Source organism: Mustela nivalis (assembly GCF_964662115.1).
Source record: "Mustela nivalis genome assembly, chromosome: 5".
In the NCBI taxonomy this organism is placed as follows: Eukaryota; Metazoa; Chordata; class Mammalia; order Carnivora; family Mustelidae; genus Mustela; species Mustela nivalis.
Genome location: NC_139024.1, coordinates 2,063,763 through 2,081,153, shown reverse-complemented (window position 1 = coordinate 2,081,153; position 17,391 = coordinate 2,063,763).

Sequence of the window (17,391 nt, the reverse complement as noted above, 5' to 3'; positions counted from 1 at the left end):
TGACCCACAGAAAAGCCTTCCCCTGCTGCCCTCAAGTTGGTCGGTGTTTGAAAATGTCCGGACAGGTCCCCGCAGCCTCCCCTCCGCTCTAGAGCCTGCCGCGCGGTGCTCCGCAGGGCAGGGTGGCTGGGTGGGGAGCCGAGGCGCGTCCCGCAAGTCTGGCCATCCGCAGCCGGGCATCCAGGGCTCTGACTGACATGTGGTCCTGTGCTTGCCCTCGGTGTGCAGTATTTTGGGATTTAGAACATAGACTCCGCCAGAGAAAGAGAACATGTGCCTTGTGACTTCCCCAAAGTCACATGTGACTTCCCCAAAGGGACGAACATTCCAGGAGATTCAGATTAAAATCATTTACTGAAGCAGCCGGAGGCCTGGAAGAGCCAATTTCTTGTTGAAACGTTTGCCAATGACTGTACTTCTGGCGTCCCGAGTCCCGAGCAAGGGCTCGTGTCCTTACTGGAAGTCTGTCCTTCTTAGGGCTCTTTCCGTGATTAAGCAGCTGTAACTTCTTCCTCATTGTGGGGGGTCTCTGACGGCTTGTCTCCTGTTCTTCAGACCCACGTCTAAAGAATCAAGTTAGGTTGGATGTGCGTGTGTGTGTGCATGTGCGTGTGCAAATGTGTCTCAGCTTTGCCCCGTTCCTCACCAGCTGGGAGGCAAGGTGGGAGCAAGCAGAGTTCAAATCTGGGTTTATGGCCCAAATCATGTCCTCTGGGTCCAATGCCAACCGACCTGTTTCTCCCACCACCTCCCCTAGCTTCGCCCTCACTTACGGGTCCCCGTATCCCTGTGGGGCTCTGGCGGGGGGGATGAGACGTCAGCCTCACCGTGCTTTGTGACAGATGCTGTTTGGCACTGAGAACACTGAACTTCCCGACGGGAGCACAGCGCCGGCCATAAGGAGCCCCTTCCTCCTTTTGTGCCCCAGGCAAGGCCTCGCCAGGAGGCGCCCCCCCCAAGCGACATAGGTGAGAGCCCAGCCCAGCTCTCGAGACCCTATCACACTCATGGGTGACCCTGGGGCACCTGTGCGGAGGCAGGTGCGGCCGGCCAGCTGTCCCCATCATGCTGAGCAGCGGAGCCGGGAGCTGTCTGAGCCCCTGGAACCAGCTGGATGCAGGGACGGTCGTCCCCTGACCAGCCGACAGCTGAGGCTGCTCTGGTGTGGACGCCGCGCTGTGGGACGCCCGTCCGAAGCCGACTCAGATGTGCCCACGGACAGCCCTACCGCAGCCAGCAGGGCACAGCCCGTCTCCCGGCCTGTCTGCTGCCTGACGGGGACCCCGCTCCCCAGCATGCTTACCTTTGGGTCCCAAGGAAAGACTGGACAGAATCGAATGGCTCCTTCCCGGGACGTGGAGGGCCGGCGTCTGGCCGTGATCATCACCCGAAGGTGAACGGTTTGCTCCCGGGAGCGCGGTTAAGCCTTCTCTCTGAGCTAGGATGCCGATCTCCTCAGAAAGGAGTATCAGGAGGTGTGCCGGGGCCGGAGGGCTCCGCCATGAGGGGCAGCGGCCCGGCCTCGGCTCCCCACAGACGTGGAGGTGAACGAGCCTCGTGAGGCCACGCCGGAGGCCGCGCACCGCACGCGGCAGACAACAGGCCCACCCACGGGGCCAGGACCGCCCCCGCTCCCGCGGGCCCCTCCAACAGGGGACCCTGGCCTTCCACGCATCCCCCTCACCACAGACCATGCTGGGAAAATGCACACTTTCTGGAGTGTTAGCTGCCCGGCCTGGCTTGACCATTGACATGTCCCCCCCACACACACCTCTGTCCCTAATGCGCCTGCCTCTGTGTTCCCGAGTGTTGAGGCAGCACGTGTTGGAGGCCGGCTCTGCTGCCGCGTCTCCCATTGCCTCGTCCTCAGAATGAAGTCCTTTGTCTTGTATTGTCCTACACGGACGGGCACTCACTCCAGCTCCCGGTCAGGGACACGCACCGCCTTCTGATCTAGCTGTGCGCACGCGGCTCTGGTGGCTGGGATGGGTCGCTAAGCAGCCCCCCGGGGCTCCACTGGGGATGTCCTCCAGGGCAGTGATGAGCTTCAGTAGAAGCTTCTGGAGAGTGGCTGGGTTTGCTAGGGACAGCACGCAGGCCCGGAGCTCTCTGGTGCCCTGGACTGGGCCGTCGCAGCTAAGTCTGTGTTGCCTTCTGTGTTGCCACAGTGAGGTCAAGGTGAGGGCCCTTTGATGGGCCTGGATGAGACCGGTTACCTGACTCAGCCACTGCTCTACTCCGTCGGGCAGTTCCGAAGCAGAAGTCTTGGGACAGAAAGAGGCAGATGGGGCCGGGCTTGGGCAGCTTTCCATTGCTGGTCTGATGCACCCATGGGTGTGGCAGGGTGTTTAGGGAGTCCTCACCCAGCGTGGGCCCATCCCTGTGGCTGGGACCGAGCCCCACCCCCCGGGGAGAGCACACAGGGTCCCAGGGCTCAGGACAGACCTCACTGGCTTCCCTTGCGAATGGGCTTCAGGAGAACTAATTCCGGCCTCTCCGTTGAGACCGGCGGGACGTCTTCCCTGCTGGCAGGTGTCTCTTTGGTCGCCCGAGGGTCTCCGTGGGAGGATCAGTTCATCACGGAAGTTCTCTCCTCCCTCGTCACGCGGCCACCGGCGATCCTGAGTCTGGAGTCACGTTTCACGGCTGCCGTACGTTTCCAAGCAGTACAAATGCGACATAAACTTACTGGCAAAATAACCTTGCCTCAGAGAAAATTATAATGGGCCCCCAAGTCCTGTTTTTTTTCTAGGGTTTGAGTCCTCAGTGCCAGGTGCGTGGCCCGTCCCATTGGGACTGTGTGCTCACGCCGTACCAACCCGGACGCTCCCCATTCTCTTGAGAATCAGACAGAAAGACGCTTCAACCCCAAAGAAGGCCTCGCTGGCCCGGCTTCCGGAAGTTGTTCCCAGCAGCAGAGGACGCAGGGCAGTGTGGCGTCCTCGTCACCGTGTGTGAGCGGGTGGGACCGCCCCCCACCCTCCGACCACTCCTTCTTCAGGACGTGCGCCCCAGATGTCACCCCGTGCCGCACGGAGGGGGACCGGGGCAGGCCTGCCGGGTGAGGGCCGCGGGCGCTGGGCTGCTGAGGGACGCGGGGAGGCAGCCCCGCCTGTCCCTGGCAGCTCCCCGAGCCACCGAGTTCCCACCCCACCCCCGACCAGGGCCCTGAGCTCAGAGGACAGGGCGTAAGGAGTGCTTTACTCAGTGGGGGCTCCGAAGCCGGGGTGCTGTTTCCTGCTGTGATCTGAGTGGGCGGCACGGGCGTCCCCGGCGCAGGAGGCCTGTCTGAGGCACCTTCATCGGGGCTCTTCCCGGCAGGAGCCTCACGTCAGCCTCTGGCTGAGTCTGCCTGGAAGGCCCTGCTGCCTTCTCCCGTCACAGCCTCCCCCTCCCACAGTCACCTCCCTCACGGCCTCCTCCGCCACGACCTGCCCGGCTTGATGACTCAGGTCTGGGGCACGGCCCCGCTGCTCCCCATGTGTGGGACCCACGGCTCGGCAGTACTCACGCTCATCACCGGGCGTTGTTAGAGTATAATTTCCAAAAAGGTAAAATCATGACTCATGCAAGTTCAACAGACACACATCACAGATTGTTTTCGCACCATTAAGCCGTGAGAGAAGCAGATGGTTGGTGCAGCTAGTCCAAGAGAGAGTCGGAAGAGCAGAGCACGCCCGGCCCTTGGATTCTGTGCGGTTTGGGGCACCAATTCTCTGCCCCGGAGGAAATGTGGGTATAAATTTTGACCCCCAAAAACTTTCCTAATAGCCTGCTGTTGACCAGAAGCCTTGCCAATCACATGAGCCGTCGATTCACACATTTCATACAAAATAGGATACTTTTTCTTACAGCAAAGTTAGAAGAAAATATTAAGAAAATCATAAAAAAGAGTAACTATATTTACAGCACTGTACTGTATTGAAAAAACAGCGGATTCGTGCAGGACTTGTGTTGTTCAAGGGTCAGCCGCGTGTGTGTGTGTGTGTGTGTGTCCAGCACAAATACATGTACAGAAACAGAATCAAGAATGTTGAAGTACTTTTTCTAGTAGGTGCAAAATTGGTTAAAATATTGGTTAAAATATCTAATAGGAAAGGAGCGCCTGGGGTTACTCCTTATACATATTGAACGGAACTCGTTTTGCGTTACTGCGGACAAAATAACTCGCGAGCTGTCCGTCTCCCGTCTCAGCGAGGGAGCTTACTGTCCGTGTGGAGCCGTACGGTCAGGTGCAGGCAGGAGAAAACCAACCACGGAGCAGACTCCTCTAGAACCACCCGGAGGCTCAGGCCCAGGCCTGGGGTTCCGAGGAAAGGACACGGGATCGATGCTTCGTCTCGCCACTAAGTCTGGGCAAGCTTTCCCGCGGCGGCTGCGGGCCGGGCAGTTTACACATCTCACCTACGGCCGTCCTCGTGGTGACGCTGTGAGCCGTTTCCCAGCCAGCCGACGAGGCGGCCCAGGTTGCGGCGACCGTACGGGGTCTGCCCGGAACCCCGCAGCTGGCCGGCGGCCCTTCCCCTCTGGAGAGCAGGACTGCTCCGAAGAGATCCGCGGTCGGTGACTCATGGCTCGAGGGAGGCGGCGTTTGCACGGGGAGCGCCGCTCTCTGGCCAGCGAAAACTGGATAACACCATGACTTTCCAAAATGAAAACCATTTTTGAAGGAATTATAAATGGAAGCTGGAGAGGTCGCCGTGTGGGGTTTTAGAGGGTAAACCGAGGCTCGTGGTCTGTGCTCCACCCCGAAGGCAGGTTTCCTGAGCATCTGACCACGCAGAAGCCCTTGTCGGCTCAAGGCTCGCCTCGCACGTGCTTTCCTTCCGGCCCAATGCTTTCTGGCGTCGGTTCTGCGAGGCCCAGCCCATGGAGGGCACGGGCAGGCCTGGGCTCCTGCGGTCTGCGGCAGAGCACTTGGACGTGCCCTTAGCTTAGAGCCTCTCCTTTTGTGGCTCACGGCATCCCCCACATGGTTACGAGGTCCCCCCTGGGCTTGGATAGCCTCAGTGTGAAGGTTACGAGGTCCTCCCTGGGCTTGGATAGCCTCAGTGTGAAGGTTACGAGGTCCCCCCGGGCTTGGATAGCCTCAGTGTGAAGGTTACGAGGTCCCCCCGGGCTTGGATAGCCTCAGTGTGAAGGCTCGAGCCGCCGACCGGCTTCTGATAACCGCTGTTTCCCGGGAGCCCTGGCTCGGGCAAAGCCTCCTTGTCCAGTGTGACTTCCTTCGGACTTGATGAAAAAGAAGTGTTTATAAAAATTAAGTATTCTTTACAAATATGGAAACTCACCCAGATGTTTCTTAGGTACCTGTGATCTAGGATAATCTTTGGTAGATAAAGGCTTCTTTGTGTTTTGTTGCTTTAATTAAAATAGGCGTGTCTTCTGCGTTATCAAAATCAAAACACCGTGATGTACAACTTTTATTCTACCTGAGTTCACAGAAAGTCAAGCGAGCTCACGCTACGTCTCTTAAACAATTTGTCAGGAAAGAAATTAAGATGACGGAGAGTATCATCATGTTTCACAAAATTTCATGAATAATCTAGATATAATCATTAAGAGCAAGTAAATTAAGTCGATGTAAGATAAAGGTTTATAAATACACTTTTCAAGAATAATTATGTCTTATGGTTCATCTACTTAAAGATGTTTCCCAAAATCCTTTTTATAATTTGAAATCTTAAATTTTGAGTGAATTAAATGATATGGTTATTAAATACCTTGATCTTTTCCAAATAAGATAAAATACTGAAATGTAGATCATCTATTTTTGGCTTCTTATTGAAGAGGAATTGAAGATAATTGAGCCTTGTAAGCATTTTTGTGCCACGTTGAAATATTTACCACGAGGAAGAATATACTTGTGGAAATTGTGAGATGTACTTACAAATTTGCCTGTCCTCAGAATGCTGGTGTAACAGAGTCCACGAGTTTTTCTTGGCCTTTACTAAAATGAGGGCTTTTAAGGGTTAAAACTTTGAATCACTGCATGGAATTAAAATCCACCAGAAATAACACAGCTGAAAGGAAACCACTATCTAAGGGAAGTGGACATGTTTATTGTGGGAAGACAGGTGTGAAGGACAGGTTGGTTTTGGCTGTTGTTAAGGAGAAAAGGGAGTCGTTTTGTCCTAAGGTAGAATGACTAGTTGTTCCAGAATGATGAGCGAAACCTGAATGGAGATAAAGACGTTGTCGAAAAGGAAATGAGGAAAAGGAAATTTGTCCGTGGCCAGGCTGGCTGAGGTCAAAGACTTGGCTGTCAACGTACATTGGTACAAGATGAGAATTTGTTTTTCTCCTGTTAAAAGGGCAGTTTTGTTGGCCGGTTGGCCTGTTCTTGATACGAGGTCATAGGAAGCTTTTCTTTGCTTTCTCGGTGACCTGCGTGGAGCGCAGGATTGTGTGTCTCAGCAGACTGTCTCGCTCTTGTCCTCGTGGAACCTTCGCCCGTGGGGCTGACGGGTCTGCTCACCGAAGGAGTCGAGTCTGACGACCGTGCGGCCTCCTCTGTTTGCCTTCCGCAGAGCGTCTGTCCTGCAGATGATGAAGCGTTTTCAGTTGCTGCTTTCGGGCTGGTTCTCTAGATCGTTAAGCATTATTTCCTACTGATCCGTGATCCTGTTTGACCGAACGTTCAAATTTTCTGGCATTTTGACAGTTTCCCCAATCGAGCTCTAAACGGAGTCTCGCTGACCTCAGGCTAACGTGGAGGTTTCCCCGAAGGTCCGTGGCTGAGGAGGCGTCGAGCTAAGCTCACGTGGCCCGTGCGCTGCGTGGGAAGCGTCGTCACACAGGAGGTGACTGACGTGACCCATCTCAGGTCATGCGTGTGCAAAAGCTCGTTACCAGGGTAGGTGTCCAGGAATTGCCTGAACTTCACAGAACTTTGTCGATACCCCCCTTGTCCACGTCTGACCCTAAATTGCTGACTGCCGCACGGAGGACGTTCCCTGGTCCAACGAGCCCTTGTCGGGTCGGGTCTGTGCCCGCAGCCCTTTGTTGTTTGCAGGAACTGCTTTGCTCTGATGCTCTGGTCCCTCGTCTTCACAAGGGCTCGTGGTGGCACCGACAGGAACATGTCCCTGATGACTTTCGGATTAGCCCACCGACCTGGAACAGGACTGACCTTGACCCCCTGCAGGGGCCCCTCCAGACCCGGCTCACCACCCCGGGGACAGGGTCCACCTGTGTCACTTAGAAGGGGCCCTACAGACGCCGGGAACTCACCGCAGCTGCAGGCCTCAACTTAAAACTGACCGAGAGATCACGAAGCAGACGGCGTCTCCTGGTCGTGGCTCTGCCAAGGTCGCAGATCCCGACGCTCCCCCCTCCCCCCCGCCCCGTGTGAGGCTTTTATTCTTCCTTTTGCCTTTTTGCGCTTTGATTTCTGTGTCCCCTGATGCAGGGACGACAACGCTCCCTAAGTCGGTCCCATTGCTGCGTGCCCCAGGGCGCGGCTCCCTCGCGACGGCGGCCTCGGGTCACGGGTTGCTCTGGCGCACGTGTTGGCTGAGCCGGTCTGTTGCAGAGCGAGTCCGTCCTGCTGTCCCCGATCCGCGCCGCTGCAAACGCACAGACGAGCCACTTGGCGAAACCGGGCTGACGCCCCTTCAGGCACGTCCTCCTGCTCACTTGACACCGGCTCTTGGGCCTTTACTGTCCTCGACCATCACTGCGGCCTCGTGTGCACCGCGTCCTCGCTCCCCGGTCTGCGGCGCGTGGTCCCCTGCACGTGGTCGTGCACGTGGAGAAGCGGAAACCAGCGGCAGCCCGGGCAGTGCGTCCCGGACCTGGCGTCCGCCGCCACGAGTCTCGCAAGGGACCGTGGGCCGCTCGCCGGGGATGTGCCCCCGAGTGGTGCCGACGCCAAAGTCGCAGCCCGCCCCTCGCGGGTGAAGGATGACACGGGGCAGGGGCTGCTCACGTATCGCACCAGGGAGGCCGCGAGGCTGAGCTCAGGAACCGAGACAAGGCCTGAAACGCACAAGGCCGAGGTGTCCCAACGAGGGACGACCCCTCGGAATCAGCGGCCAGGCTGTGCGCCGGGCCAGGCAGACGTCCGGAGACGCGTTTACAAGGAAAACAAACGTCAGCTTATTAACATGCGCGGACGGGAGGCCCCCAGGGAAAGGGGCTCCGGCAGCTTGACTGCCGACTTCGGCTGAGGAGGAGGACGGGTGGGGACAGCAGTGGCGGGCGGGGCCGGGAGCACCGTGGGCGCGGCAAGGTCGTGGCTTCTGCACTGACCAGATTCCCTCGCGGCTGAGTCACCCCTCCTCCCCACGCAGGAGGGAGACCCCCCCAGGCAGAGGTGTCCTTTACGGATGCACTTGTCCCTATGAAAGGGAAACTTCTCTGTTTCAGAGCTTAGCCTGCGTCTGCTGGTTCTCAAAATAAACCTTGTGCCAAACAGGCATTTTCAGGGTGACATCCTCTGTCCCTCTCTGGGGAACCTTCTGGTACCGATGCCCCCTGCAAGCTCCAGCTTTGAATTTGGGGTTTAGACTCGCCGTCGGCGCAGGAGGCCCACCAGCCCCATGCACCTGCTACAAAGAGACTGAGGCCTGGGTGGTCCCACGCACGCCGGGTCTGGCCATCCGACACCCAGGCACTCTGCACCTTCACCTGTGTTCACCGCGAGCTCCTGTGAGCCCAGCTGGCGGCCCCGCAGCGGAGCTGCCCGAGTCCCCCGAAACCAAGCGTGAGTCAGGCTTTCTTGGATCTCCGCGAGACCGGAGTGATGGCGGTCCCAAACAGCAGGTGCGAAGGTTTTCTGATTCCTGGACGCCCACAGCCCAGCACGGTGCACGTAGAGCAGAACGTTAGCAACGAAATCACGAGACCAGACAGTACAACACGTTCTGGGCATTGTGTCCGTGTATTATGCCTGAAAGATAGTTTTTGGGAAGGGTCTCAGCCTGAGGGGCACTAGTCACAACCCCATCTGGGTGTTCTGGAGCAAACGGCCCCCAAGCGCCCTGCACAGCCCCACGCGGAGTAGAGATTTGTCAGCAGTGTCTCCTTCCTGAGAGTCAGAGGAAACTTAGCTTTTGAGAAAAAGGGTCTTATCTTCCCTGCAGCTGACAATATTCTTAAATTCCTCCGACCTCGATGTTCCTGGAGTCTATCCTTGTCCTCTGTGCCCTAATCCCAGAGGACTGAGCTCAGATCCAAATTGAAAGCAGCTGCCTTCTTGGGTGCCCGAGCCCGTGGTTCCGGGGAGTGTGGCATGTGCCCAGCGTGGAGCAGGAGCCCCAGTGGGACCCTGAGCCTCACGGGGGCCACGTGTCCCTGAAACTCGGTGCGGGAGTGCTGGCTGGCTCTGCCGGAGGGCAGGTGTCACCCGGGGAAACCGACTGGTCTGGCAAGTCTGCACACTTTTGTGCGTTCCAGAAGCCAGGCCCACTCCCTGTGGCCATTCGGGACATATTAAACATGGGCCATGGGGCCACATTCCTACAGACTTCTCCGCGGCTCCTTCTGTAGCCGGCAGCGGCTGGAAAGGACTCACCCCCACGGCCCTCAGCTGAGCCTGGTGAGATTCAGGGGGTCAGAGGGCCCCCCCCCACAGCCCTCGGGCATAGGAGGGTTCCGAGCTGAAGGCAGCTGAGAGGCAGACGCAGAACGAGTCTGTCCTCCCCTGACCAGGCTGGGCAGGGAGATTCTGAATCGTAAGAAGAGTCTAGACCAGGTGCAAAGACCAGAACCAAGTCCTCCCCACAATGGGCCCGACAAGGAAGCCCGGCAGGAGTGTAACCCTGACTCACTCCTGGACAGGGCAGGGCTGCTTCACCGCACAGGCTGGGCTGCTCCCCGCGTTGGCCAGGAAGGGTTGCATCACTGCTGCTTCCCTGGTGCCCAGAGGGCCAGCGGTGACGGCAAGACTGTCCTGGACCACAAGGACATGACCCCTGGGGAGGCAGGGGGAGGAAATGCAGACACAGGCACACACATGGACACACACACAGACACGTTGGTACATAGACACACACAGACACACAGACACACACACACACACAGACACGTTGATACGTAGACACACACGGACATGCACACACACATGGACACACACACACAATTTCTCCTTACAGACTTAGCATGCTTTCATCTGACCGCCTGGCCATCGTCACCTCTGTCCTGGGGGGCGACGCCCAGACCTCGTCCCTTCTTGCCTTGGCTGGCGCAGGACCCGCCTTCCCTGCCCTTCCCGCCGGGTGCCCCCCAGACGTCCTGCTCCCTGCCCGAGTCTGCTGTTTCTGGGAGGCGCACGTGTCACTCTAGCCAGCCCCGTGCAGACACTCCGTCCCCGTCCTGGGAGCATTAATATCCTGGGGTGGGGGGTATCGACACCCTCAGGTCTGGCGCACCCAGCCTCACACGCAGCCCCGTCCCGTGGGCGTCCCTTCTCCCCGTGCCCGGCCCGCCCCAGCCTGCACCAGAGTCACCGGCAGCCCAGGTGACACGGTCCTGCTGGTGTGGGGACACAGCCCGGACACCAGCCCCTCGCGACTCCTGTGGAGCACCCCCCCCAAAACTTCCCGGGGCGGCGTCACCTTGCACAAGGACGCGGTGACTTATCGTCCCAACCGAAACCGGCCGCCTCCCGGCCCTGGGGCTGCAGTCTGACGGAGGGCCGGGTGGGGGTGGGGCGCTCCTGCCCAGGCTCAAGGGACGGACGTCTGCTCCCGACCTTTCTCTTGGCTCCCGGTGGGGCCTGCAGCCCTTGGTGGTGCCGCACCACGTGTCTCCCCGGTCTCGGCCCGTGTCACTGCAAGGCTGTCTAGCTCTGTGTCCCCGTCCTCCCCTTACAAGGACCCCAGCCCTATCAGAGGAGGCGGCGCCCTCCTGGGTACAACCCCACCTTCCTAGGCAACGTCTGCAGCTAAGGTCACCTGCAGAGCAACTGGGGCGGCCTGCCACATGACTTTCTTGGGGACACAGTTCACCCCGACCCCTCTTTGTATGAAGTCCTCTCTGATGCCCCAAACCAGAAGGAGCCCCTTCCCCTCTGAGCCCCCACAGCCTCCATGAGCCTCTCTAACTCAGGCCTAAGTCCGGGAGGTCGGGCGATGCGTCCTGGCCTCGGCTCTGCGCCCTCCGTGCGCGGTAGGAGGCCTCCCCGCGTGGCCAAGGGTTGCGCGTGGCCCCTGATGGGTCCTGAGCAAGAGCCGGAAGGAGCGCCGGTCGTGGGGCTGCACGACGGCGGCCAGTGGGGTGCGCTCTCGTGTCCCCAGGCCCCTCCTCCAGACGGAACAGAGGTGGCTCTGGCTGTCTTGTGTGTGTGGGATCCCCCGGCGGACGAGGCCCGCAGGCAGACGCGAGCGTCCTGGCTTGCTGGTCGGGACCCTGTGTGCCCAGCACGCTCGCGGTCGGACAGCCTCTGTCCTCGTGTCTTAGCTCCTGCCAAGGCAAGCCCGGGGCGGGGGTGGCGGTGAACGACGAGGGGCCCTTGTGCAGAGAGTGGGCAAGTGCGAAGGCGGACCACGCGCGGGAGCTCCTTCCCGCTGCGGCCTCGCTCTGCGCCTCCTGCTGGTCTCCTGCGCCGGGACGCCCTCCTCAGCGAGAAAATGAAAAGTGGTTTGCACGGATATTACTGTGTGCAACGCCAAGTTTAAACGCAAATAGGCGAGCATTTGTCTCGTCTGCAAAATCCTTAAAATCGCTCCGTGTGTTCTTGCGAGAACCGCGCAGGCGCCCACGAGCGACTCCCCGCTCTGGTCCCGCGTCCCGCCCGGCTCCTCCGCCGGCCGCGCTGGGAGCAGTGAGGACGGGTGGACGGGGAGCTGCGGCCCCGTCGTCCCCCCGCGTCCTCGTTCTCAGGGTACAGAACCGACCCAGGGTCGCAACCAGAGCCGCCAGTACGTGGACAGGAAGGCTGGCCTCTGAGGGGACGGGCTGCCAGCACCCCCTTTTCCCGGACCCGGGGACCGAGCTTGTAACCCTGAACGTCCATCATCACAGGCGCCCGGATCCTGAGCTCTCGGGGTGTCGTGATCGCCCCCCGCGGGGGGAGGCCAGGAGCAGGACAGATGCACCGCGAGCCGCCTCTGCCCGTTGACGGAGCCCAAGGCCGTGAAGCATCCAACACGACAGCAGAACCAAGTGCGGGTCCTTCTGAGTGTGGGCAGGAGACAATGCAGATCTGCCTGAGGTCAGCCCCGCTCCCTCCCGGCCTCCCCCAGTGCAGCAGACGTCACTCAGGTCAACCCCCCACTCCCACCCCGTCCCCTTCCCTCACCCAACAACCTCCCCTGCGGGTCACTGAGGAACAGGTCATTTTGGTCGGAGCCTTGGCACTTGGAGCCTGGCGGGTGCCAGGTCCTGCCCCGCGTCATCACCCTGCACTGCCTGTGCCCCTGCCTCCCGCCCACACCTGCTCTGGTGGCTGCGTCCACCACCCCCGATGCTGGTGTCTTCCAGGCTACCTTACCTCTCAGCTTCTTGGTACTCCTCAGACACTGGAGGGGTTCAGAACACGCCACCCCGAAACACACTGCTTGGGCCGGTTTGGCTCTCCAGACGCAGCAGGTGCCGACGCGCTGTCTGCGTCTTCTACAGCAGGTGCGAAGGCTTCCCGCGAGGAAGGCGCCCTCCCCGCTCCGGGAAGAGGGCAGTCTCATCCCAGAGGCAGGAGTCCCAGCCCCGAAGTGCGTCTGGACAGACGGACCTGCGACAACCACCCACCGGCCGTGGCTTTTCCCACCACCCCCCGCCGCTGCCCTGCGCTGGCCGCCCCGCGAGCCGTTGGCCTCGCCAGCCCCACAAGGGGCCATTGTTCGAGCCGGACGGCACACGGACTCTGGTCCACACAAACCAAACCGAATATATGGCTCTTCAGGTTTTCGTCTTCCTTTGCGAAGATTCCCACGTGCACAGACACGAAACACATCCCCGCACTCTTTTGCGCTTGAAGGGCGTGTGCGAGTTCCAATTCTGAGTCCAGCTACGGAGCCGCAGAGGACGGGAGCGAGCCTTCTGCTCTCAGGTCCCGCCGGGACCCCCGGCTGTCGTGGGCTGGTCCCCAAATGGGCCACCGGGTAAGGGTCTCCTCTAGAAACAGAGGCGATCAAGATCCACTTGTCACGCTCGGCCATTCTGTCTCAGCACAGAAGGGCGGCTGTGACGTTCATGTGGACTCAGGAGAAGGGGATTTTGTCTCAGGCCTGGCCCTCCGCTGAGTGACCGCCTCCGGACGGTGGACAGGAAACAGCAGTGGGTGGGGCCCCAGGGCCCAGGAGGGCAGGCCCTTTGGGGTTTTCACCCTGAAACTGAGGTGGGCTCCGGGGAACACAGAGATAGGATGGGCAGATGGAGCGAGTGCCCAGGGATGACCCGCGAGTGTGTGTGTGTGTGTGTGTGTGTGTGTGTGTGTGACGGACACCTGTGTGTGCTGTGCTGGGCGTCTGGCCCTGGGGACTTGGTCGGACCTGGGGACCGTGCCTTGGGACAGCGTCCTCGACGGGCCTGTCGCCTGAGCCGCCGCGTGCTGAGGGAATCCTGTCGGCGTCCACGTCCAAGGGGGCTCTGGACTCGCAGGCTGGTCGGAGCCCGACAAGAAACTCTGTGCTTCTCAGGTCGCAGGGCCTGTCTGGGGAGCACCACGCAGCCATGAAGGAGGAGGACGCAGGGTCGCGCGGAGGAGCCCGAGTGCGTCCCCCGCACGGGACGGCTTCGCACGGAGAGACGAGGTCCCGAAGGGAGCAGCCCCCAGGGAGTGGGGTGGGGCCTGCCGGGCAGAGAGGGGTCCCGACTCTCGATTCAGAGCTCGGTCGGTCCCGGGGCTGCCGCCCAGCACAGCCACCCTGGTCAGCCGTCCTGTTTTGGGCATCGAGTTTGCTCGGGGAGTAGATCTGGGTGTCTCAGCACCGGACGCGCAGCGGTCCGTGGGTCAGAGCGGAGGGGCGGCTAGCCGGTGGTGGGGACGCTTCACAAGGGACCGCGTGGAAATGTCGCACTGTATGCCCCGTGCAGACCGTGGTCCCTTGTCATCCCGTCCTCGGTACAGCAGACCAAACAGAAGCAATTTCCTCAGCAACAGCAGGCCCGGCTCTGCGGGACGCCCAGGGGCCCGGGCTCGGCACAGCCCAGTCGGTGTACAAGCCCCGGCTGACCATTTCCGAGCTATTACAGTGGTTTCAGTCGGGATCCAACCGGGCTCTGTCACCCGCGTCCCCGTGGGACTCAAGCTCTGTCTGACGACAGACCCCTGGGTCCTGGGGTTTCGATTTCTGTCCCACGTCCTGCGCCAAACAAAACAGGAGGCTCTCACCGCGAAGATTCCACGGCGGGAGACAAGGTGCCCCGCTGCCGAGTCGTGGCATCTTCCCGGCTAAAACAGGTGGGCAGGTGTGATGGTCGCCGCCTCTCCCACGGGAGCAAACGCAGCGGCGGGGAAGCCTCCCGGAAAGCCCGCGGCGTGAGCCAGACGAGGGACAGGCGGCCTTCAAAGTAGATGCTTCTTTCCTCCAGACACTGGCCCAGGAGGGCCCTGAGGCTTCATGTCATGCAATCCGGGCTTGACCACGGTGGGTGGGTCTTGCCCCACTCAGAGGACACATCCAGGGCCCGGAAGCTCGAGCAACAACGGTCTTTAGGGCGCACGAGCCCCTCCCAGGCATAAACTCACCTTTCTCAGTGGGGGTCCAAGAGAGTTAATTTTTGTTTAGAAAAAACACCGTGTTCTTGGTTGGAGGTGACCTTCTCTGTGGTCATAGTGGTGTCCCTCAGGGTCCCTATCCTTCCACTGCACAGGCCGTGCCCACCCCCACATTCAGCCAGAGAATGAGGAAGGAGAGCAGTCCCCCCTCTTTGGGAAGGCTCTAGACATTTCCAGCCAGCAGGAGCACAGGTCCTTCTGCCCATCTCCCGTGGGCCAACACAGTGCCGCGGCCCTGCCAGCCGGTGGGGAGGCTGGGGTGAGGCCCCCACACGGGGCTGTCAGGGCCACACGCCCAGCCGTGGTCAGCCCAAGGCCCCACACACGCTTTCTCTCAGACGTCCGTCCTGAACCCCAGGTCCTCCCCACAGAGAGGAGAAAATTCGAGAATGAGAAAGAAAAGGCCCGAGGTCCGGGTCTACGAAAGACCAGGTCTAGGCAAGGCCCTGGGGGTGTGGGGGAGGCTGGGGGCTCCCGGGACCCTCCCCGAGGCAGGGACTGGTAGCCCCTCGCCGGCCCAGAGGCCCGGGCACTGAGACATGGCCTCTCCCCTCCCTGGCCTCTCCCCTGCCTGGCCTCTCCCCTGCCCGGCCTCCCTCCGTGTCCCACCTGGTGCCAGGCGGGCAGCTGGTGAGGCAGGTGGACACCGGGCAGGGCCGGGCAGGGGGTGGGAGGCCCGGAAAGGACGCTCGGCTCGTGAAGCAGAGAGAGGAGCGTGCGGGGGGCCGGCTGGCCGTGGCTCGCTCACCACACCCCTGAGCTGCCTGCAAACCGGGGTGCACCATGTCCCCAGCGGCCCCCACGGGCCTTGGAATCTGCGGACATGGCGAGGGCTCCCGAGCCCGCATGCACAGGGGCTCTCCACAGCGACCCTGCCGAGAAGACCCGGGTTCGTGCTCCTTCCGCCACTGCGCCAGGGGGAGAAGGACGAGCGGGTGGGGGGGCGCGGGCCTGAGGGCAGCAGGGCAGGTCCCGCCGCGTGTTACTTCCTGACTGACAGACAGAGACGCAGGGGTCTGTCCCCCTGAAGCCCCCAGGAACTGCCTCTATCGGCCCACGTGGTGCGCTGACGGGCACAGCACTCCGGCTGCCCTCACTGAGCTCCCGTGCTGGGGCGGCTTCCAGACCCCCAGGTCCGCCTCGGCAGGGAGCTCACGTCCCACACCAGCTTCCGAGAGCGCTTTCCAGAAGCAGAGCTGAAACGTCAGCGGAGAGAACTGAGTGACCGCCCTCCAGGCCGCAGGCCCGCACGGCCGTCTGAGGGGCTCGTCTCAGCCGGGACCCAGAGGAAGCAGACCTGGAAGGCCCAAGTGTCCCTCCCGCAGCCCCAGCGCCCGGGACAGGAGCCCTTCCTCCCGGCCTGACCGTCACAGACGCTACTGTGCTTGCTCAAAAGCAATCCTTGTTTCAGATTCAAGATGTGTGGACCCCGCGGACAAAAGGCTGTTTCTCAGGTAAAACAGTCCGGAAGCTGTCCATGACGCCTGGTTTCCTTCCCCTCCAGACAATTCCCCCCTTACTCCGGAATTTTCTGTCGTCTTTTCTGAGATCTCGCCATTAGAAACGCTTCTTGTTAGACCTTTAAGTTTTTTTTTTTTTAAGTGTTTTATAGAATTTGAATGTTTGTTTTTAGAGAGGCAGGGAAAGACGGAGAGGCAGAGGGAGAGGGACTGAGAGAATCCCAAGCGGGCTCCACGTCCAGCGCAGAGCCCAGCACGGAGCCCACCGCGGTGGTCGGTCTCACAACCCTGAGATCACGACCTGAGCCGAAATCAAGAGTCAGGAGTTGGGCAATTAACTGACCGAGCCCCCAGGCGCCCCTAGGCTTTGGCCTCTAAGAGGGCTGGGCAGAAATGCCCACGCCGCTGAGGACAGGGACACCGCAGCTTCACGGTCATCAGACCCACGGCCTCCCCCACCACAAACGTTTTGCAGGGTCCCTCACGACCTTCGGGTGGTTCACAGACGGCCTCTTTAAAAAGCCGTCCGATGCCTGTGCCTTTACGCGAAGGAGGAGCAGAAGGAAAGTCAACGCCGTGGGTGACGGTGTGTGTGAGGACGGTCCGCGGGCGCCCGGACTGGACGGCGGCCTGGCCGTGTCTGCGTCGCCGTTTGCAGAGGACATCCCCGTTGAATCTGTGACTCGGGAAGCAGGTGGCCTCCCCCCGTGACCCGGCCTCCGGCAACCCCAGGAGAGCCCGAACAGAACAGCAGGCAGAGGAGGACACTCTGTCCCCTTCTTCTGCCTCATCTCCGCCTCTCCCACCCTCTCCCTGGGGACCCACTGCTGCAGATCCTGGGGCTTCCCAGGCTCTGGGGCCGCGTGAGCCAGCGGCTCCCCGAAATCCCCTCTTCCGTGTGTCCTTAGGCCTACGGACGATGACCTCCGAGAACGGGACGCCGTGCTGAAAATGTCCCCTAGGGGGCGACGTCGCACTGGCCGAGAAGCCCTGGCGTCAGCGCGGCAGGTGCACGTGGGTCCCCGGGAGGGGGACCGGCAAGGGGCGGGCCGCCCGCTGGACGCTGGGTGGGCGACATCTCGGGGTGCAGGCTTCAGGGGCCCCATGTCACTCGGGGAGGTGAGGACGTATTTAACGTCGTAAACATGCAAGGAAGTTACGGCCCAGATACTGCCCACCCCCACCGGTGCCCGCGGCGGAGCCCGGGCTCTGCCCGCGCCCTCACAGCCCCACATCCGCATCCGACGCGCCGCACAGGCACCCAGACAC